Raw genomic sequence first — 20,828 nt, 5'->3', positions numbered from 1 at the left:
CTCTGTTAAAAACCCCTAGGTTTCCAGGCTCTTTCCATAATGAGTAGAGAAAGAAAAGCACTGCCACATGGTGATTTGTTCCAGCTTATGTGTGCATTGTAGGACAGGATTACTTGTTCCTTCAAAGCCCTTGTCACTCACCATTGACTACAGAGGCAACTGTCTGCATGCCTGACATTTTACTAATTCCAGTTAGGTGAAGTGGATCCTACATCCTACCATTATTATTTGTCTCTCATGTTTGTTCATGTGAAATGTCCATGTTTAGAATCAATAGCATCGTGAATGACAATTTATGAATGTCCTGTATGTGTATGTGCTGATTTGCAAGCCACATTTTGGCAACATGGATTTTTTTGAGGATTCTCACTATGGGAAAGCAATTAATAGCTTGTCACATTGGGAAATAGGAAGTACTGGGTCATTAGAGGATAATGAAAACTACAGCTTTCTGCAAGATCAAAGGTTTCTGAGAATTTAAAAATATTAGAATTTTTTGTGTTACAAATGCTTTGAGTGCATGATATTTTTAGTGGTTACTTAGACCTGAGTGGCATTTCACCTTTTATCATGTGTAAAGTTGTTAATGAGGAAGGGGCAGTTCTGCTCTGAACACATCACATAAGATTTGTGAAAACTTATCATTATGAATTTTCAAAAAATATAAGTATCCAGAGCAAGCCTGGGTGAAGTTAAATCTAGTTCGTAAGGTCCAATGGCACTTGCGTAAGGGGTGTCCTTCTTCAGAAGCCTATAATTGTAGCTGTTTCTATCCTTAAGCTTACAGTACTACTTAATTCTGTTCAATGAAAGATCGTGGACACAAAGCTGAATAGTTGCAGGGATAAATTCTTGTTTTTCACCTTTGTGAAACCTGTACTGGTGTGCTTGGGTACTGCCGGTATCCAAGCCGTGCTGTGCTTTCCTTAACATAGAGAATGTCAGGAGACCCAATTTATCACTCCATCAAGAGGGCTGGTGTTCTGTTTTTAGTAACTTGTTGGAGGATGGGAAGAAGGAGCTGTAGTAAGATACTGTGTCCTTGTCTAGTAGCAATGGTGAGTTTCACTCTGTTATCTGCTGAATTACTTCAGTGATGTGCCCTGGGCTCTTTCCGGGTAGGGACTGTTTGGATGGAAGGTGCTTCCATGCGTGTAGGATGAGTTCCTCTTCACAAGACACTGGGCAGATAACTTGTTTCACACAGTCCAATAAAGCTGTGATGGAGAGGTGACTTCTGCTCACTCCTGGACTGGCTTCATGATCCGGTTGTCATAGAGCAGTTATTGTGGAGAGAGCAATTCTCTTCAGAGTCATCTAATTTCTTCATTATGTTGTCGACGTGCTCCTCTAGGCACACTTGTGGAGTGCGTCTGTTGTAAGGAGTCAACACTTTGTTGTAGAAGCATATTAATTAACTTCTATTATCTTTATTGTAGACATGAAACCCCAAATCACTTTGCTTATTTAGAGAAGCTGAGCCTGGAGAGGATTTGCTGTATTATTAAGGATGCTCTTTGTCATTCCAGGAGTCTACTGACAATTGAGTGCACTGTAGACTCAGTTCATTGGGCCACTTGTGGTTTCCTTTGGGACTTGAGACAAAGCATCCTGCTGGTGCTTCAAATTTCTCCATTGACAGAGCAAGGACAACTGTTGCTTAGTCACAGCAAGTGGGACTTTTCAGCTGAGAGTTGCTATGAAGCCGTTGAGATGACATTTGTTAGAGAAATGTATCATTTTGTTCTGACTGAAATGCAGCATTGCCCTTCCCCTTGTAATTATCTTTGAGAAGAGAGTTCAGGGCTTCAGCATTTACAGCAGTTCACTTCGACATCTCTGTGGAAGTTCTTGCTATTTGTAACAGAATAATTTCCATTTGTCGTGACAGACTATTTCTAAGCTTTGCTCATTAGTTAGGACTGGAATATATCACTTTCTTTGTTTCTGTAGATGCTTTCATCAGAAACCAAGTCCAGATGTACCAGGTTGGCAGTAGATCAGGCTGAACTACCAGAGGTTTTGCTGAGACTAAATAAGGCTTAAATATTTTCATTCTGTTTCCTCTTCACCTTACTTATCATGCTGACATTGACAGAAGCAAGGCTGCTTTCCTGAGTGCTGATCACCCTTCTGCATCATCAGTAAGTGCTGTTAGCAGTGTTTAAAATACAAGAGACTTGTTGGTGCAAGAGAGAGACAGGGGTTTGAATAGCTAATGCTCCTTGTTTTGGCAAGCATATTAAGATGTCAAGTGGATCCTACAGTGGATGGGATTCTGAGACCTGCAGTAGCCCAGTCCTGACATTTAGAACTGGCAGCCAGCCCTGAAGGTGACAGCGCACTCAGTCTGTTTTCACGGTCCTTCTCCTCACAGGTCTATATCTGGTAATAGGCTGCCTGCCGCTGGCAATTTGCATGGCAATCCCCACTAATTGCCAACAGTGTTTTCACCCGTCAGGAACAATCCCTAATCAAGCACTGCCTCTCTGCAGCTCTGGGCAATTACCATTTGTGCTACAAGATGTAGTATATAATGTATGGTCATTGGTAAACCACAGCATTGTGCTGGCTTTTGCCTTGTGCAGCCGGAAGAATGCTGGTGGAAGGCAACCTGCTGCAAGATGCTGCAACGTGGCCATTTTTCTGTGTGCAGGAGCCAAGAGTGAGCAATGGTTTACACTTGGAGTGGAGTGTGTGACAAAATACTGCTTCAAGGCTGCTGATGCCACCAAAAGGGCCTCACGGTGAGGAAATTAACTTTAAGTCACCCTCTCAGAACAAAAGACACAATGTCCAACCCCTCAAACTAAGGTCTTGGAGCAATGCGGGCTTTATGGAAAGTGCTGTTCTAATTTTCAGCAGCTGAGTTAGTAAAACAGCATGACTTGGCATCTAGTTATAGAAAACATTGGGGAAGGATATTGCTTGCCAAATATGCAAAGCATTTGTGTGATTTGCTTCAGCAAAGACGTGAAATACATCCTACTCAGTCTGAGCTAAGGAGGAACCCTAGGGCTAGGAAAGAACGGAGTTCTGAATGGCAAATGGAGAGTGGAAAAGCTGTGAACTCCCACGGAGGTGCCTATTGCCAGCCTATGGCGGTGACGGACCTACTCTGCATCGAACCCCTAGGACAGTTCTCTGTGTGACACTGTGGGATGATAAGATTTGGTAGAAGATGAAAGTGAGCTCAGGCTTCTGTTTCAGAAGAGCTCCTGCAGTGTTTTGTGGAACAGGAAGTGCTGTTGTAACTTCCAACTTCTAATTAACTGCAGATATTATTTTAGTTACCAGTATCAAATCTGTTGAATCATCTGTGTATGGACTTTTGACTTGTGAAAGCTCTAAATTAGAAATTGTCCTTTGCTTGTCTGGGGTTAGGCTTCCTGAATGCTTTCCCGTGAATTATGCCAATGATGAGGAGGATAAAACAGGCCAGAATACATCCAAATTTGGTTCACAGAAGTTACTAGAGCAGAAATTGTTTGCATTGTAGAATTTCGTCTCCTTCCAGGAAATTCATGTACTGGAGACCTCAGTGAATCAGTCAGTCTTCTATGGAAGATCTCATTCTGTACAACTGAGATAACTCACTTTGAGATACGTAATCTCAACTGCATTAAAATATGTTAAGTCACCCTCCTCTTCACAAAGTACATGCAGCATTCCTCTTTTCTTCTCGCTGCGTGATGGTTTCCTGATAGCGAAGCAAGAGAGGATTAATTTGTACAGTGTCAGGTCCATGAGAAGAACATTTAATTGATACGCTGTGACAGAAATGTGTGCATACTGTGAATGTAAGTTATGGAAAAACGACACCTTCTGGACACAGATCACTCCACCTTCCTCAATCTCTAAAAAGAAACAGCAGGACCCCAGAGCATGGCTATAACTGCACTGATGCAACCCTGGTAAAGTTAGTATTGGATCATATTTCCTACCAGTTCCTCAGCAGATCAACTTGCATTTCATCAGCTCCTTCCTTTTTCAAGGGCCTTGATCTTATCTCTGTTAAAGAAAGAGCTGCTACTTTATTGCTTTTGAAATGGGGCTCAAGAATTCGCTTACATAAAAATGCCTTGAAATCAATGGATGCTTTGCCATAGAGCATGGCAGTGTTCATCTCCTGCGCACAAAAGGTTTGTTGTCACTACATCATCAACAAGACAAAGAGGTGTGGTGATTGCTGGCTCGTGGGGCTGTGGAAATCTGTGGGCCTGGTTAAGAAATTTGTCCAGTGTGGAGGTGACTTTGTGGTGAAGCTAAGGCTTAACAGACAGAGACGGTTCATGCAGTTACCTCCATGACATGCATGTACAGGGATGGTCTAAGCAACTTCTAACTGTTACAGAGCCTCCTAGGACTATCTGTTTGACCCCCACTTCAAAAAACACAAGAAGTGTCTGGTTCAATAAAAGGTGGACAATTAAGATAAAATTTATAATTATAGTGAAAATTTATTCAGCTTCTTTTGGAATGTAGTACAGCTGGAACTCTATAACGTGAGCTATGGGAAATTTAGAATGAAATAGTTTTTTTGTAAAGTTTGAACTTGTTTCAAAAGTATCTTGCCATGAGCACACATTACAAATGAACGCTTAACAGTTCATCCTAGTCACCTTCACTGCGTGCAGGCCTCACAGATTTTACCTCTCAAGAAACAAACAACTGAGCCTGCAATACTTTGTGCCTCTTGATACTGATCTTTGGAATTGGGATATCTTCCTAATTCATTCCACTCCTGTCATGATGGGAGCAGTTCTGTTTACTCTAATTACAGGGAAATGTGATGAAAGTGCTGGCTTGTGCTTGCTGAGTACAGTGCAGTGGAAGTTCCCAAGATTCTAGTTTAGCAATTGGATGCTATATGTCTTTGTTAGTGTTTGAACATCTGTTCAGTGACTTGTTCAAGACAAGTGAGTATCTTGCTCTTTTCAGGACAAAACTAATAATGTTTGAACAACTTGTTGAAAATGTTTTGGCCCGGCATCATTATAGCTAGCTGAGCTGTGCTCTAATAAAGCCAAGCCCTGTGTTATCTGAATGGGTGGATAGAAAAAAATATTTCTTGTATTATAACCAAATACAAAGCAGATGAGTTACTGGTCTTCTGAAACATGGATCACTTTTACTATGAAGTCAGGTTCCAAAGGTCTTTTCAGCCCTTACCATCCAAAGGAAATTGTCTGCTTCAGCCAAAGCATTCTCTGCTTCTGAATGCACAACCAAATTCTGCTAAGCAGCCCCTTTGCTAGGGCAGGTGAGCTGCTTGCATGGACAGTGTCTGCTAGATTCTCAGCCAGTGTTAAAGAAGAGCAGGTGTGATAGATGACAGATGGGTGAAGGGACACTTGATTCTCCACAGCACTGATTTGGTCTATCCAGTGAAGTTCCATGAAGTCCAGGCTAAATTTCAGTTCCTGGATCTGAAGGAGAAGAGGCGCTGTGTAAAATCCATCCCAGGGTTAATAGAAAATTCATCTAACCAAGATCTGGTCTTATAAATGGCAACACTACCTGAGGCTGAAGTTTTGACTTGTATTAAATGTATAAATATTTGCAGAGACATCAGTAAGAGTAGCTAGAATCTTACACAGCACTAAATAAGAAACAAGCTGAGTTTGATCTAGATGTCTAATGCAAAAAGAGTTGCTCATGTACTTCTCTCAGGTTTTAATACTTTTCTGATTTTCAAATGAGAAAAAATGGAGTAATGTGACCTCAGGACCATATTAAAAATGGCCAGAGTATTGGATAATCTTGTCTTAGTCTTTCAAATAGTATCCCTTTTCCATTTCAAAATTCTGCAACCGTATTTGACAGCTCAGTCTGTGCTATCCTGGACATCTTTGCTGCTGTCATCAGGCATGTGCCTTAGTTGTGTATTGGCGCCAGTTTGTAATCTGCCATATCTTTTGTTGCTAACTTTATTTTTTTTTTTTTTAATGAGAAGTCTAAGGAGTTCATAGTTCATTTGGGTTTTTGTGAGGTGTCCTCATCTCTTAGATATTTAAAGACCATATTAGGGAACCTCTGAAAGCCCGGAGAATCTAGTTTATAGGATTAACTCTGGAAGTTTAGTATGATTACAGAATTTGAAAAACAACTTGACTTGATGGCTTTGCATTTTATGCAAAGCTGTAAACAGGAGGAGAGTAATCAAAGCTTGGCTTGTTCACAGACATGAACTTTAACCTTATCTCATGGGAAAGACAAGAAAAGGCCACTTATTCAGATTCAAGGATAGCATCTCTTTTGGCAAGTAACTCTTGGAGTAGGTACAAAGATACTTAGAAAGTAGGTCATGCTGTTGTTGTACCTTTTGACCATCTAAAATATAAAGCGGCCAACATGCCAGTGCAGGGAAAGGAAGCGTTGATGTTCGTGTGGACAGAGAAATTCTAAGGGATGTTTGGTACAACCTGAGCAGATGTGCTCCATTCTTAACTGTAAACTGATATATAACCTTTATATCTCACATTTTGGGGGATATTTAGCTGTGAAGTGTATCTTTCTCTGCATTTTGATAGAATCCAAATGAATGGAAGGACTTTCAATGCAATAGCAAATTTGTTGTATATAATCTGTTACTAGGTATGTGGATTTTTAAATAGTACTGGGATCTTTCTGTGCCATTTTGGATTTTTTTTTATTTCTTCTGAGTTTCTGATAATGTTTTTCAAACTTATTGTCTGTAGTCACAAAGAAGCCTGAGGTTCTTAAATATTTATATGGTCCGCTAATTAAAAGGAAAAATAAATTATTAGCCCTTGGGTTATGTTTACTCTGCAAGTGGATAGAGCCATTGCAGCTCTTCTGCAGTGGAAGCACGGTGCTCACTTTTGCAGAAAATGGAGGTGGTTATTGGCTCTGATGGAAGATGCCCAGCCTAGGCCTTCAGAGGCAATCAAAAGGGTCTTGAAGGGGAAGTCAGGCTGTATGAATGTTTTCTGCGGGTTTTGCAGAAAAACCCAGCTATCGTGGGAATCACAGTCCAGGCACAAGAGCTGGCATAGCTGCACCTTCTGCAATCAGTCCACATTTGACCTGCTGTGGGTTAGTATCCCCTGAGTTCACAGGGAAGGAAACCCTCCTGTGAGGCAGGATCGAATTCCGTTTCATGCCTGCCTCAGAGTAAACTGTGAAAAGAGCTGGACCAAGGAGGACTACTGCTTTGACACTTACGCCTCTTTTTGCCGAGCTCAACATCCCATTCTCATGTTTCTCTGGCTGACCAAGGCACGTCCTCCTGCATCAGGGAAGGACAGTATTTCTGATCAAGTATGTTCATGAAAGACGGATGGGAGAAAGCAAGTGTCCCCTGTGAGGATTCAACTCTTCCTCCTCTTGAGCTATTGAAATTACACTGAACATCACAGGCTCAGTGCTAAGAGGCTGAAGAAAACCTCTGATTTTCTTCAGGCTGGGCTTTTTCCAGCTATGCCAAACACCTGGCAGGATGTAGCAGCAGTCTGATATGTTCACTGCTTTGGCTCTCAGTGTGCCCAGGCAGAAATTACTGAGCTCTGCTGAGGGATCCTCAACTGAGTACATTGCCTTGTCCCAGCACCCAGAGCACTCACGTGACGGTCAAAGGAAGGCAGCGGACTTCTGAGAAATGTCACAAGTATTTAGCTTTTTGGCATTTCAGCTTCTTTTTGACTTTCCTTTCCTTTGTCCTTTGTATTGAAGGCCTGTGTCTAAAGTAGGATCTGTATTTCCCAAGAGTGAATGCCTGGAGAACCTTGTGAAGTCCTGTGTTCTGTCTTCATGGTATTCCCACTTCAGATGTTCTTGAATCAGAATGTGGGTTCCCCCCATCCCAAATTAAGCTATCTCTGTTTGTTATGTAAGAATGTACATTAGAATTACTTTCCTTTACCTTCTTGTTCTGATCTTTCCTGGTTCTCCCAGCTGGTTTTTTTTTTCTTCACTCTGAGTTTTTTTATTTATCTTACATGTGAGGTGACAGTCTCATGCAATCTCTCGTTTCCATCAGGTGTGGCTGTATGAAAACATCGCACATTGTAGGAGCTGACAACACCATACTAGATGTGCAGTGCCCAACAGTGTTATCAGACTGGAGACTGGGAGACGGCACTTTGTGCTGTGTCCCTCCTTAACTAACTGGGAGATTGTGTATGGTTTAGGGCGACTCTGTTTAGGGTAATTCTGAATGAGTTCAAGCTTCAAGAATCCCCAGGTGATTTTTGGTTAAAGACTGAATGTTGTTATTCAGGTAGAGCTATGTGTGAAAAATTCAGTGTTTTTGCAGTGACATTATGGAATTATTTCAGTTATTGGAAGAGTGAAATTTTAAAATCTGGGCTGTTTTTTAGCATGGGAGCTTTGTGGAAGACAGATGGCTTTTAAGGCCATTATTTGAGAAATGAATCTGTCAAATCTTGTGGACTTCAGGAAGGTTTGAGTATGAAGACCAAAGATGGGGTTTTTTGGTGCTTATCTTCATTCACAGGAGCAGACTGAGTCACAGCTAGGGCAGACTTTAGTGGGAGGATGCTTGAGCTAAAGTAAGCAACTTGCTGCTGTATTCATTAGCTTTCCAGCTCACTAAAGGAGTGGAGTTACCAGTCCTTTTACCAGACATAGCTTCAGCCTGGCTCACTGGCATTGGCACATCCCAAAACTATTGAGAATCCGAACCCATGGTTTGAACATCCAAAACACACAAAACCGTGTAAGGGCCAAATAGGAATTTTACAACCTGCTTAATTCTAGCAATGACTCAGAGCACAACTATAGGGCTGCAAATGGAAGAGAGAGGTGCCATTGGGCTGATTATTCTTGTAACTCTTCATGTAGCTCTTCCAGTTGTAGCTATTATTTATGTTAATATAATTGTCTAATCATTTTTGAAAGCCAGTAAAAATATTTCCCTACAGTGTTCTCTTCTTGCCCTGTGGTAATAAATTCTTCAGGCTGATTTTCATGCCACCTTTTAAATTTTTTTAAATAAAATAATATCTATTACACCTAGTGCTGCCTTCTAGCATGGAGCAAGATAAATCAGTGCGTCCCAGTTTTGCTTCACAATTATTCATTTATTACTGGACTTGCAGCCTGAAATTAATCAGCTTTTCTTCTATGCTTCCATCTTTTTCAGCTAAATAGTCCTTTAATCCTTCTTTGTAACCTCAGTGTACATTTGTCATCTTTTGTCTTAAGCATTGATTTGATTCAGTTGTCTAATCTTTCAAGGCTCCTTGGTATTATTTAATTATACATCGGTTAACAAGTCAGGTTTTCTGGGCTGCTGCTTCAAGAGTCTGCCTGATTCTTACTTCTAGTCATTTTGTAGTGGCTTTTGCCTGGTTCATTATGAATGCCAGCCCAGGTAATGGTGCAGTCTCTGGACTTCCACAGCTTCCACATACCTGGTTCAGGCTGCTCCTTCCATTATTCCCTTCCTGTGCTTAAGACACAGAGGAATGGTCTTAAATCATGTTTGTAATATCCTGCCACCCTAGGCAGGGTGGTGCATTATCCAGCAGAAATAGCAGCTTTGAGGTTGTCTCCTATGTTCTACCTTCAGCATCCTGTAGCAGTACCCTGCAGTGTGAAGTAGCTGTGTCTTGCCATGCTCTGGCCCAAACACTGACCCTCTGAGAGCTGATGGTTGATTGAGGGTCAGACTTTCAGAAAGGCTGGCTGAGCAGAAGATGTTCCTTTGTTAGTTGTTTTCACCCATTTTAAGGATGCCTGATTATTAGCGTTGCCACAATCATACCTGATGGAACTTGGGCAGCTACTTGGTCACTTGCACTTTCAGGCACAAAATACAGATTTGGAAGGGAATCTGATCAGAATTTGTTTCATAGTGGTTACAGGCAATTTTCATTTCTTCTGTTATGTATAAAGACATCAAAACAGTATGAGGCTTAAAGAAATATGAAACATTAATTTGTTCTTTAGAACAGGAAGCATTCTTCTTTTCCTGTAGACCTGATGAAGAGTCTTTTTGCCCTTTGTTTTGCCGAGAATAGACCATGTTTTCAGGGTCTGAGTCTAATTTCTGAATTACAAGAGCAACAAAAAGAACTCCATTTTTAAAGTCTCGGCAGAAAAACAAAACAAGCATGTGTGCAAACACAGGGGACAGTGGTGTGTAAGGACATTGGCAGACGGGGACAGAAGCAAGAGAGGTGACTTGCTTCCATGAGACACGCTTGCAGTTTCATTGCAACATGGAGCCAATGTATAGAGAAAGCAAAGAGGCCTTTCACATCTTTCACGCAGCTCGTGGACTGTGTATCTTGTAGCTTTTCTGTGAACTGATAGTGACCCCATGCAGTGCATTGTTCCTTTTCTCCTTTCCATCTGTTCAGTGTTTCAGCTTCTCAGCTCACTAGAAGCTTGCTATTGATTTTTAGATGTGTCCTAAGTTTGCTATAAATTTTACATAGTGACCTCATACTGCCAGAAAACAAAACTGACACACGTTCACCCCAAAACACACTCTTAAATAAATCGAAAATCATGACAGTCTTTTTATTGCCCTCTGGGAATGCCTGAGCTGAAAGAGACTCACCACCACCTTGGTAGTTTTTGATCCCTGCAAGGTAGGTGTTTCTTTTCATGGGAGGTTTCAAGCCACTTTACTCTTTGTTCTCTATATTTTGGTATATATTCATCTCTGTTTTGGTATGTGCATGGCAGCACCAAATACTAACAGTTGCGTCTGTCTTTGCCCAGCATGTTTTTGATTTCATTCACAGGCAATGCATTCCCTGTGTTAGATCAGACAGCTTCTGCTCTGGCAATGGTACATCTGCCTGGCATGCCCCATTGCTCCTGCAATATATGGCTGAATCCTCTTTGTCATTCCACTGTTTCTTTTCTCATTTCCATCTGTTCATCGTTCCAGAGTTTCTTGAATAATGGAGATGCAGTGATTGCTTTTGAGATGTCTCATAAGCTTGTCGTAAGCATTTTTTTCCTTTTTTCTTTTCTAGTAGCCCCCTTTGCCAGACTGTGCAATTGGAGGATACACTAAGGGGAATTGACAACTTATTCCAGCTGCTCAGCTGAAGCAAATGCCAGTGGTTCTTCTGCATGTTTCCCTGCTTGCTGTCCACACTGACTTTCTATTATTCTTGGCAAAAATAGGGAGGCCTCTTTTTTAGCCACTGGAATTTAAGGGGAACCTCATTGCTTGAAATGTTAGACCAAGAGAGACTAGGGAGATGAGGATAACAAGTGCTTTCACTTGAAAGGATTACTGATGTAAAATCTAAGGCAAGAAACTTACTCCTGTTCTCAATTTTGCATGCTTCACCCTTTCTGTGTTCATTGAGGTAAAATTCATTACCATAGTTGTTAGCTGTGAAAAATTATATTCACTATGGAGTTAACTTGTGTGGCTGGATTTAAAGTCCCAGCTTTATTTACAACTTCCTAATGTTTGCTGGTAGCCGTGATAAAGATCTTATAATGCAGGGCTCCAAGTGATTTGCAGAGAGGTCAGATAGAAATAAAATGCTGTCTTCTGGTGTAGTGTCTTGAGTTACAGAGGGAAGATACAAATTCCAAAGGCGCTTGCATTCCATGGGAATGTCAGGTGCTGGCTGGAGCCCTGGAGGGTCGGAGCACAGCCGTGCTGTGACCAGACAAGGGTGGGATCCCTGCAGCCCGGGAGCTGTGGCTGCTGGCCCTCTCACAGTGTAGAGCACCTCTCTCCTTCCTGTGAGACTGCCTCACAGTGGGTGGAGAGCTACAGTCTGAGGGAAGCATTTTCATCCTTGTACAAAGCCCTTCGTGAGTGGCAGTGCAGGCTGTGAAGTCTTTCACTGCTTTCTATTTCTCTCTCCCTTCCCTGCTGGTGTTTCATTTTTCTAGTCAGTTTTGTAGTTCTCAGCCTCTTTGAACCAAACCTAGCGAGCATGAGATCTCAGTGAGATTTTGTTGCATTATTTTTCCCTCTCCCTGGAATGAGGGGCTATTGTTTCCTCCCAGAAAAGTGTAATCAATGCAGTGCCTGAAGGCCAGGTCACTGTGTTTGACCCTTTGCTTTAGTCACTGACCCACATTTCATTCAAACACGTTGGTAAATAGTGGCACTTCTTATGTCTCTGAGATTTATGTAACAGACAGGGAAAGATTAGAATTGGAGATATCTTACTATTCTGGGGACCTGGGCTGCCAGCCAGTTTTACTTCTTGAGAAGCAAGTGTGTGGTTTTGTGAGTATGAAGGTGTGACTCATTCTCCGCCTTGACATACTTTAAAACATGCACCGAGTGGTGATTTACATGAGGATGCATTGAGGCTCTGCTTGAGCTGACAGCACTTGGTGCACTTTAATCTTACATGGGGATAGAGGAAATGAGTTAATCTGCAGTTAAATATAGAGGTGGTGAAAGAAGTGGGAAGAGGAGGGGTTGACTCTAATCTCACTTAGGTTGGGGTCAGTTGAGAGTAACCTCTGTATCTGGATGGTATTACTCTGGGCGAAGTCATATCTCACCTCTCTGGAGCTGACAGTATTAGCTAATGGAAAACGGCAGCAAAGTGAGAATGTGCCCAGAGCTCTGGCATCACTGCAGTGTTGTTCTTTCTGATCACCATCTATATGTTGGTGACACCTTTTTTTTTCCCTTTCAAGAGGTATCAAGTGAATTGTAGGGGTAATCAAATGTGTGTTGCTGAAATTACGTCTTAAGGATCTGAGAGCAGATCAGCGTTGATCTACGAGCTTGGTCCTCTGTGACTGTTGAGATGTAGCGTGACCTTGTTCCTTCGTATGTTTGTTTTCTGTTTATTCCTGACCTCAGTTTTGAGATGGGGATGTAGAAGAAACAGGGATGCCTGCTCTGAAAATATCCACTTCTCCCTTTGTGTGCAGATGTGCTCTTAAATTCTCTTAGACTGAGAGCTGCCACTTTACCATTTTCTCCAGCTTCCTGCATGCCTTAATGGCTATTTTGTCGGGGGAAGCCTTTATTAATGGTTTGTATGTATTAGCTGCTTCTGGTCAGTTTTTCTTCTGCAAAGTGCTGGTGGAATGCTGCCTGCTGGTATGTCCAAGCAGAAGGAGCCACACCTGAGCAAACAGGTGCTCTGCACCAGGCTGGCTCTGCTGCCTGTGCCATGGAGGTGTATGTTGCCTGCACTGTGTTGCAGAAGAGGTGAAATGGATTTTGCTGAAATATTTGGACAGGTAAAAGCAGTCTTTTGGGCATGGACTGAACAAACCTGAAAGAGGAATTTTGGCAGCAGCCTCTTCTGAGGAGGCAGCTCAAGCTAATCTGGTATGTGCTGGCAGTTTTTCCTCAAGGGAGTTGAACCCAAGTAGTCCATGTAAGGAACTTGCATTTGAAGGTCACATATTATATAGGTCGTGTTTGTTGAGCAGTGGGTGAAGAAAGCCACTGGTTTACATAAACTCACTAGAATGAAAGGTTTACCAGGCAGAAGAGTTCGTTTTTATATTGGAGAAAATCTAAGCCAATCTTGAGAAATCAGGATCTACCCTGAAATGTACTTGGGCCTCTTCTGTTGACTTCACTGAAAATTACATGCCTTAGTAGGATTTGGCCTTGCATGTAGAATAGTAACAGCATCACTGTTGTCTTTGATATTTCTGTTAGCCCAAAGCAATATTCTTTGAGTCATTCTAGTCCACAGGGACAGGCTGAGCTCTGGCCATCTGTCCCTAAGCAGTCCATATTCATAGCATATAGGCAGTTTGTTTTGTAAAATCTAATAAACTATCCAAAACCCAAGGATATTAGAGATGGTTTATCAGTAAGTTTGATGATGATGAGGATGATTATTACTACTACTATTATTGTTAATTTTAGTTAGCAAAAATATTATCAGAATTTGACCTTTGCTGCACTAGCTGAGGATGGCATTTTTATTGTATTTGATACTTATTAAGCTAGAATTCTTTGTGATGGAGTAGCTCAAGTAAGAAATTTTCAGAAGATCTGTTGGTATCTCTTCTGAGCTGAGTGACAAGTCTTAGGACCTCCAGAGTGGAAGAGCATAACTATATCTGAGACCAAGGACAAGCATCAACTTAGCAAACAGTTGCTCGGGTTGGAGACAGGGACCCTTGCCTTCCCTTCCACACTGCTTCTTGTTTCTTTACCGATACTGATGGTTGGCCTCACTTGCAGCTTTGCCAGCTGAAGGGTGCACGTGAGCACTGTGTGATCAGCATCAAGAAAATAGTTAAGCTTTATTTATTGTCACTGGTTGTTCAGTTTAACTCGGTGGATTCAGCCTTCTGTGGATCATCAAGTGCTCACTTGGACACCTCTGCTACGAGCGCTGCAGGGAGTTGTAAGTTCCAGCAGGTGGGATGGTGACGAGCAGTTTTCAGTGAAAACGCCTTCAAAAGGTGGGTGTCAGTTTTCAGCCTTGGAGGCAGTACAGACCGTGAGAAGAGCACTGTGCTGGAAAAGCTGGAGTCACAGTTTGTTCCTGGCGCTGATTCTGGTGCGATCAGGTCAAATCACTCCTCATCCATGCATCTTTTTCCCCTTCGTGTGTCTTGTCCGTTTTAATTCCTTGAAAAGGGGCTGCCTGTTCTTATGTGGACAATGGCAAAATATAGTATTTTTATCCTACTAATCTTACCGAGCTGCTTGAATTTGTTGTTTTCTAAATGGCCTTTAGATCTGAGTATTGTTTGTTGATCTTAGTTTCCAGCTCCTTGCTTTTCCATTGCAAAGCTGGTCCCACACTGATGTGTTTGGTTATATTTTCATTGCTATTGTACTTGCTTTGATTTTGCAGCTCAGCGCCCAAAGCACAGGGCGCTGTACAAACAACATGATGAAGTCAAACAGGGTCAGGCCCTTTCTCTTTTTACCTTAAAAACAATGTGAGACTCCTGTTTCTTTTGCTTGGCACCTTCAATTCTTGAGCTGGAGGCTGTGTGTGTGCGCGCTGCCCTCCTGTTGTGTTCAGGTGTGAGATCACTTGGGGAGTATTTTCCATTGCTGCCTAATGGGGGTACTGGAAGCTGCCCTGTCTGCTTGGTGAGCTCAGGCTGTGAAGTGTGGAAAATAACTGCGAGAATAGCAGCATGCTGAGCTGATGTTCGTGTCTACAGTGGGTTAGTTGGGACTACGTGTCCTTATCAGGGCTCGTAAGGGTATTCATAGACTTGTCCTGCTGGATCATGCCTGGCCACTGTCTGCAACTAGAAATTTTCTCCTGTTTCTCGCCTCTCCTTTTTGCTTTTGGCAGCATTCCTTCCCCCATAGGGATGTGGTTTGAGTGTGGCCTGAGTCCAATTCTTTTAAGATGTGCCTGGCTGTTGATCTGAAAAAGGAAGAAGAAGCAAGAGAGCTTGAATCTACACTACCATGGTATTGTCAGCCAGTGTATCAGTCCTTAGCATGGAATAAAACAGCCTCCAGGAACATCTGTAAAACTGTAGACCTTGTTACTTTTGTACTTTAGTCTCATCCTCACAGTGTTCCTGCTATTCCCTTCCTGTGTTGTTCTGAAAAGCCTCTTATACCAGGCTTGGGTACCAGGACAGACTGAGGCTGTCACTCAGTCCATCAGAACTACACAATCTGCAGTTTGCTCTTAGCCACAGTGATTTATTTGTCTTTAAACTCAAGATGTGTCTAGAGTTAAGGAAACCCTTAGTTATAAAACTTTAGGGGAGTGGGGGGGAAAGGAAGGAAGAAAACTCTAAACTCTGCGGGGAAACCTTTGTCAGCAGTGTGGTGAGATTTTGGGTTGATTTTGTCATTTTTTGTTTTGTTTTGTTTTCTCTCCATTTGCTTGATTTGCTCACCTGCTGCATTCATTCAAAGTTTCTGTGTGGAAGTTGCTTTTTGTCGCTCCCTGAGCAGCTCAGTTACCACTGGTGCTGGTTGATGGCTTCTTGTGCAGGCAGTATCCAAGTACCTTTTGTATTATTAGAAACTCTTTCATCAGACTTTTCTTTTATGGTGGAAATCAAACTCTTAAAAACAGATGAAGCCGGCACACAGCTTTATCTGTGACTACTAACAGAATTAAAATTAAAACATGTTGAAAACTTCTTGGTATGGTGTTCTTTCTCTCTTGACACTTTCAGCTCCCTAATTTTGCTGCGAATGACAGAAAGTGAAGTACTCCAACAGCAGTGTGTATAAAGTTTGTCTAAACTGAATCTTTCTGTGAGTCCTGCATAGATTTTTCACCAAAAATAGCTTCTTATGGTCCTCCAGGAGCTAAAGTGTGGCATATTTCCAAGGGGAAAGTTTGAAAGTTTCAGTGTTACTTTTAGACTGGGGCAAGGACCAGTCACAACCTTCCTCTGTATTCTCTTGTGGTGCTGAGCTCCCTGGCTCTGTGCCAGGTTAGAGCCTTACTTGTAACAATTCTCAGCACCAGAGAAGTTTCTATCTGTTGGGTTTTGTGCCATTTACTCTCTCACCCCCCTCTCAGTCTTGCTCTTAGTCCTCGTGATAACAGTTCTCTTCTTTGGGCAGCTTTTGGTAGTTGGGACTCTGGCCAGCTTCAGCCTTTTGCCAACTCACAAGGACAAGGCAGGTTGGGAAAGCAAACAAACTGCAGTTAATGCCAGCAGGGCAGCTTCTTGTGTTGCAGGAAAAGCAGGACTTGACCTTGCCACTGGAATATGAACTCTCTTGGTGTATATTCTGGACATCTTTGTAGGAAATTTTCTTTCCAGTACTGGCAATAAGCCTTTCAAATGTGTGTTCTTCACTGATCCCTTTCTACTTGCTGAGGATGGAGAAGCTGTTAAACCATCCTCAACAGAAAACTCTAATTTTTTTTCAGCTTGTGTTTTCCTAGGACTATTCAAGTTTTTTTGAAAAACTATCCTAGTTTTTCTAGGATCATTGCTTGGACCTTGAAAGAAGTCTTGAGGCTTGTAAAAACATTATTGGAGCTCTGTGAGCATGGTCTGAGATGGCTCCTATGCAAGATCCTTGGTACTCTTATGAGTGCTTTTATCTCTGAGCAGCACCTTCTGCTTTCTCTATGTTGCGTTTTTGCCCCGTGTGCACTGCCATGAGAATATGTAACTGGTGAGGCTGACAGGCTGGTTGTACAAGGCCCTTGGAGGTCCTGGTCCTGCATTGCTTGTTGAAAGAAATGTGACTTCGCTTCCCTCAGAGCTTGAATAAAACACACATGAGGATTCGTTCAGTCATCCAGCACAGGCATCAAACTCAGCTAGTTGGTCTCCTCAACCTCTTCTTAAAGTTCATGAATACAGGGAAGTATGAAGAGGGTAGTTGTTGTGTCGCGAGCTGCGATGAGGCCTTGAGAGCGACCTGCACCTTCGGGGCCCAGAGCACGCTGCTAAGAAAAGCCAATGATTGAGGGGAAGGGACGGGCTCCATTTGGAAATCTGAGTGCTGTTTATTACGGCGCATGCATAGAGGACGGCCTCAAATGTAGGCCAGGGATGAGAACTGGGGATGGTCTGAGGGCACAAGGTTAAATAGGGGGGTAAAGGGGCAGATCCAAGGGTCAAGGGCCAATAGGGGCAGAGGAAAGTGGTTCAGGGGAGTGGCTGAGGGTTGGGAGAACCAATAGGGCAACAGGAGCAAAGCACTGCGGTAAGACAGTGCCAATGGGGATTGAGGGAGGGAAGAACATTCTGGAAAGGGTACATATATGGTCAGCAGGGACTGAACTGGGGTGACATCAACTTAGTGAACCAATGAATGAACGGAACTTACAACACATTAACATATGACTGCAAAGGTCCATGGGAGAGAGCACTTCTCACCCTTACCCAAAGGGTTTTTCTCCCTGCCTGCCTTGGCCCCTCCAGGGCTGAGACGCAGCAACCTTGGTGGCAGGCCCCTGGGCCTCCTCGGGTCGTGTAGAGAAAAGTTGCATTGCCCTCTGGAAGAGCCCCTCTCTCCACTCGGTACAGCAGGAGCTCAGGGTGAGTGGCTGACTAGTTCAGCCCGATAAATACCATGATTAAAGACGAGGTGTGTCAATACTTACCTTGTAAGTCAAACTGCAAAGGCATCTTGCTACAGCAGACTGCTGTTAATATCATTGAGTGAAACAATAAAGGTGCACGGCCATCCATCAAATCTATGTCAGGTATTATCACTTAGACTTAACATTGGACTGGAGTTAAATAATTTCATTTAGTAACCATCAATGCGTGCAAAAAGCCATTACATTTATTTGTGTGAATTCTGCCTCTGTGTCTGTCTAGCTGTGTATCCCAACTAAGGAATTCGTCTGAAGGCAATCTAATGTATATGTTTCTTAATACACATTTACTACCTACCCTTCCTTCTTTATGCCTGGCAGTGGGGAGTTACCTTTCATGGTTGTTGTTACCCCTAGTTCCCAGCCCAGGCTTTGTATCAGACAAGCCTATTCACTCATCAGGGACAGCAGCAAAGATGTGTGTTTACTTCTTCTGTTTGCATTTTGCCAACTAGTATACTAAATGAAGCTGAAATCAACAGAAATTTACATTGGTAAACAGACTGTAGGTTGTAAGGAGGCGTGAATATTTGTGCTATTCAGCTTTCCTTGCTGCTTGAGAGGGGATCTCTAACAGAAAGGCAGGAAAACAGATGTGGTTTCAGCCTTCCCTGGAGACAACCATAAATATTGGTTCTCACACAGAGGATGCTAGAATGCAGATCTGGGCAGAGTGATGTTTATGCTATGCTTCCTGCATGGTAAGCAGAGGTAATTGTTTCATCTAAAAGTAGCATTATTTCTATGAATGACTTATTGCTTTGGTACAGTCCTCTCTGTAGATGTGTTGGACAGCAGGGCTAATGGCACTAATAAGCATTTTCTTTCTCTTTGACTTTTGTAGGTATGAGCTGTTATGTAGCAGTTGCATGTGAAGAGAAGACAGAATACAAGTTGTTGTCAGAAGATCCTGTCCTAAGCAGGGCCTGAAAGTTGGTCCAGCTGACTCGTGTGAGTAGCCTGAAAGTGAGGGGAGGGAGTGCATTACTGGGAGATCTTATCCTAACTTGAGGCACTAAAATCACAGCTGTCTCTATCACTTGTAATGAAGGAGTTTTCATCCTAGCAGCAGCAAGCTATATGATAGTGAGAGTACCACTGTATTACAGAGGCTTTTTTTGCTATGTGAGCCAGTCAAAAGCTCCAGTTCTTGAAAGACAATCTCCAAATGCTACTTTTGTGGTGATTCATGGATGCATTAGATAAAATACAATGGTCCCAGAAAGAACTAAGTTCACCTTTGCCACCCTCAGATGTGTTCCTATCTGTGTTTGTGACATAATGTTTACTATGTGCATTTGTTACATCCTCCTTGTATATTATCTGCATTTGTGCCTTCTTTTTCTGTTTATTTTGATGCTAGCTGTAGTAAATATTCTGTGCCTTGTTCCGGGTCAGAAACAGATGGAAGTAGTGAAGTTTTGGAATTTCCCCTGAGGATGTCTGTTCTAGGGAGCCTGTTTGTGATCAGGAAGGCAAAGGTCAAAACAGCAGTTACCAAAGACTGAATTTCTGACTTTACAGAAATGGCACATACAATTCTTTTTGACTACTTCTTTCTTTACCTGGTGTTTTCTCTATGCCAGAGTCACATCTAGGCTGACATATAATTCTCAAGGGTTTCTTATCTCCTTTGGGGATACACAACCGTTCCAGTGAGGCTGCATCAGCCTCTTGCATGCTGAACATGCAGAGGCTATTGTTAGCTGATGGTGCTGTCTTTTATAAATTACTTCTCTCTAAGGAATTAAAGTTCAAGCTGTTTGAGAGGAAGCTGGAAAAACTTTTGGGATCTGTCAAGCCAAATTTTATGTCATTCTCCTACTACTGCCTGATGAGGAAAATCACATTGACCCCACTGCTGAACTGGCACAACGGGCCGTTTTACACCTGGCCTGAATATGAGCCTGTGCTCTGGCTGCAAAAGGGATGGAAGCTCTCTCCCTCGGTTTGACTGCTTTAGAGGGAAGAGATTGTGATACTTGGTTCTTTTCCAAGCAGAAATACACAGTCAGGCATTGATCTGGGAAAAGAGCATCTCCAAGAAGCCTTGGTTCTCAGAGACGTGCCTGGGAGTCACTGTGACTCATGCATGTGCTATGGCTGACCTGTGTCATCAGCCAAGTGATGACATCTGCATTTCTTTCTTCCCTTATTTGTGATGCCTGCTCAGTCCTACTGGCTGTCGTGTGACATCAAGACATCGCACATCTGTTCTTCGGGGAGTCCATAGCGTTGAGTACCAGGGCCTGAATAGCCTAAGTGGGAGTTTGAAGGCGAATTACTTACTCTTTAGCCCCTATTCCAGCTTAGGTGAAGCCCTAAATGACCCTTTTTACAATACCTTTTTTTATGTGAGAGAAAAATTCATACTACATCAATGCAGTATGCATTGGTCTCCAATGCTAAACAGTTCCAGGCCGTTCAAGATGGACCAAAGGCACAGAAGGGGAAGGAAAATATCTAGCCAGTACACCAGGAAACAAAGTTAATCTGTGAAAGCACAGTGGGTATATATTGACTGAATCTTTTTTTGTGAGGTGAGGGAGGGTGTCAAAGCGTGGAAAATGCTACAAGGCTCAATAACTGAGAAAAAGTACTCTTAGTGTACACACAAAAGTGTTGGAGAGTTTCTAAAGAGTTAAAGATGTTCTTACTGATGGCCAGATTTCCCAGAGCTGCTGCCTGATTCAGTTCTAGAATTTGTTGCTTCGGGAGAATGCTGAAGGTTATTCAGATTAGCTGCTGTAAGGTGTAACAAGTCTTCTTTCACAACTTTCCCTTGGGTCAGAGCAGGATGTCTTCTAGAGGAAGGTGTTGCCCAGAATGTAGTTTTAATTCCAGCCAGTTGGTCACACCACCTCC

The 20,828-nt window shown here is 42.6% G+C and overlaps 1 protein-coding gene across 2 annotated transcripts in view; it reads left to right on the top strand.

The window, feature by feature from the left end:
• Positions 1-20,828, top strand: part of SORBS1 (sorbin and SH3 domain containing 1) — a 162,801-nt gene that overhangs the window by 60,825 nt on the left and 81,148 nt on the right. For both annotated transcript variants that reach the window (XM_066191365.1, XM_066191366.1), the window contains one exon: positions 18,808-18,914. The gene's annotated coding sequence lies outside the window, so the exon portion shown is untranslated. The remainder of the gene's footprint in view (positions 1-18,807; positions 18,915-20,828) is intronic.

The sequence above is a fragment of the Chamaea fasciata genome, unplaced genomic scaffold (assembly GCF_029207755.1).
Source record: "Chamaea fasciata isolate MVZ Bird 193981 ecotype frontalis unplaced genomic scaffold, bChaFas1.0.hap1 SCAF_9, whole genome shotgun sequence".
Lineage (NCBI taxonomy): Eukaryota > Metazoa > Chordata > Aves > Passeriformes > Sylviidae > Chamaea > Chamaea fasciata.
Note: the sequence above shows the minus strand (reverse complement) of the source record. Positions and strands in the feature narration are given on the sequence as shown.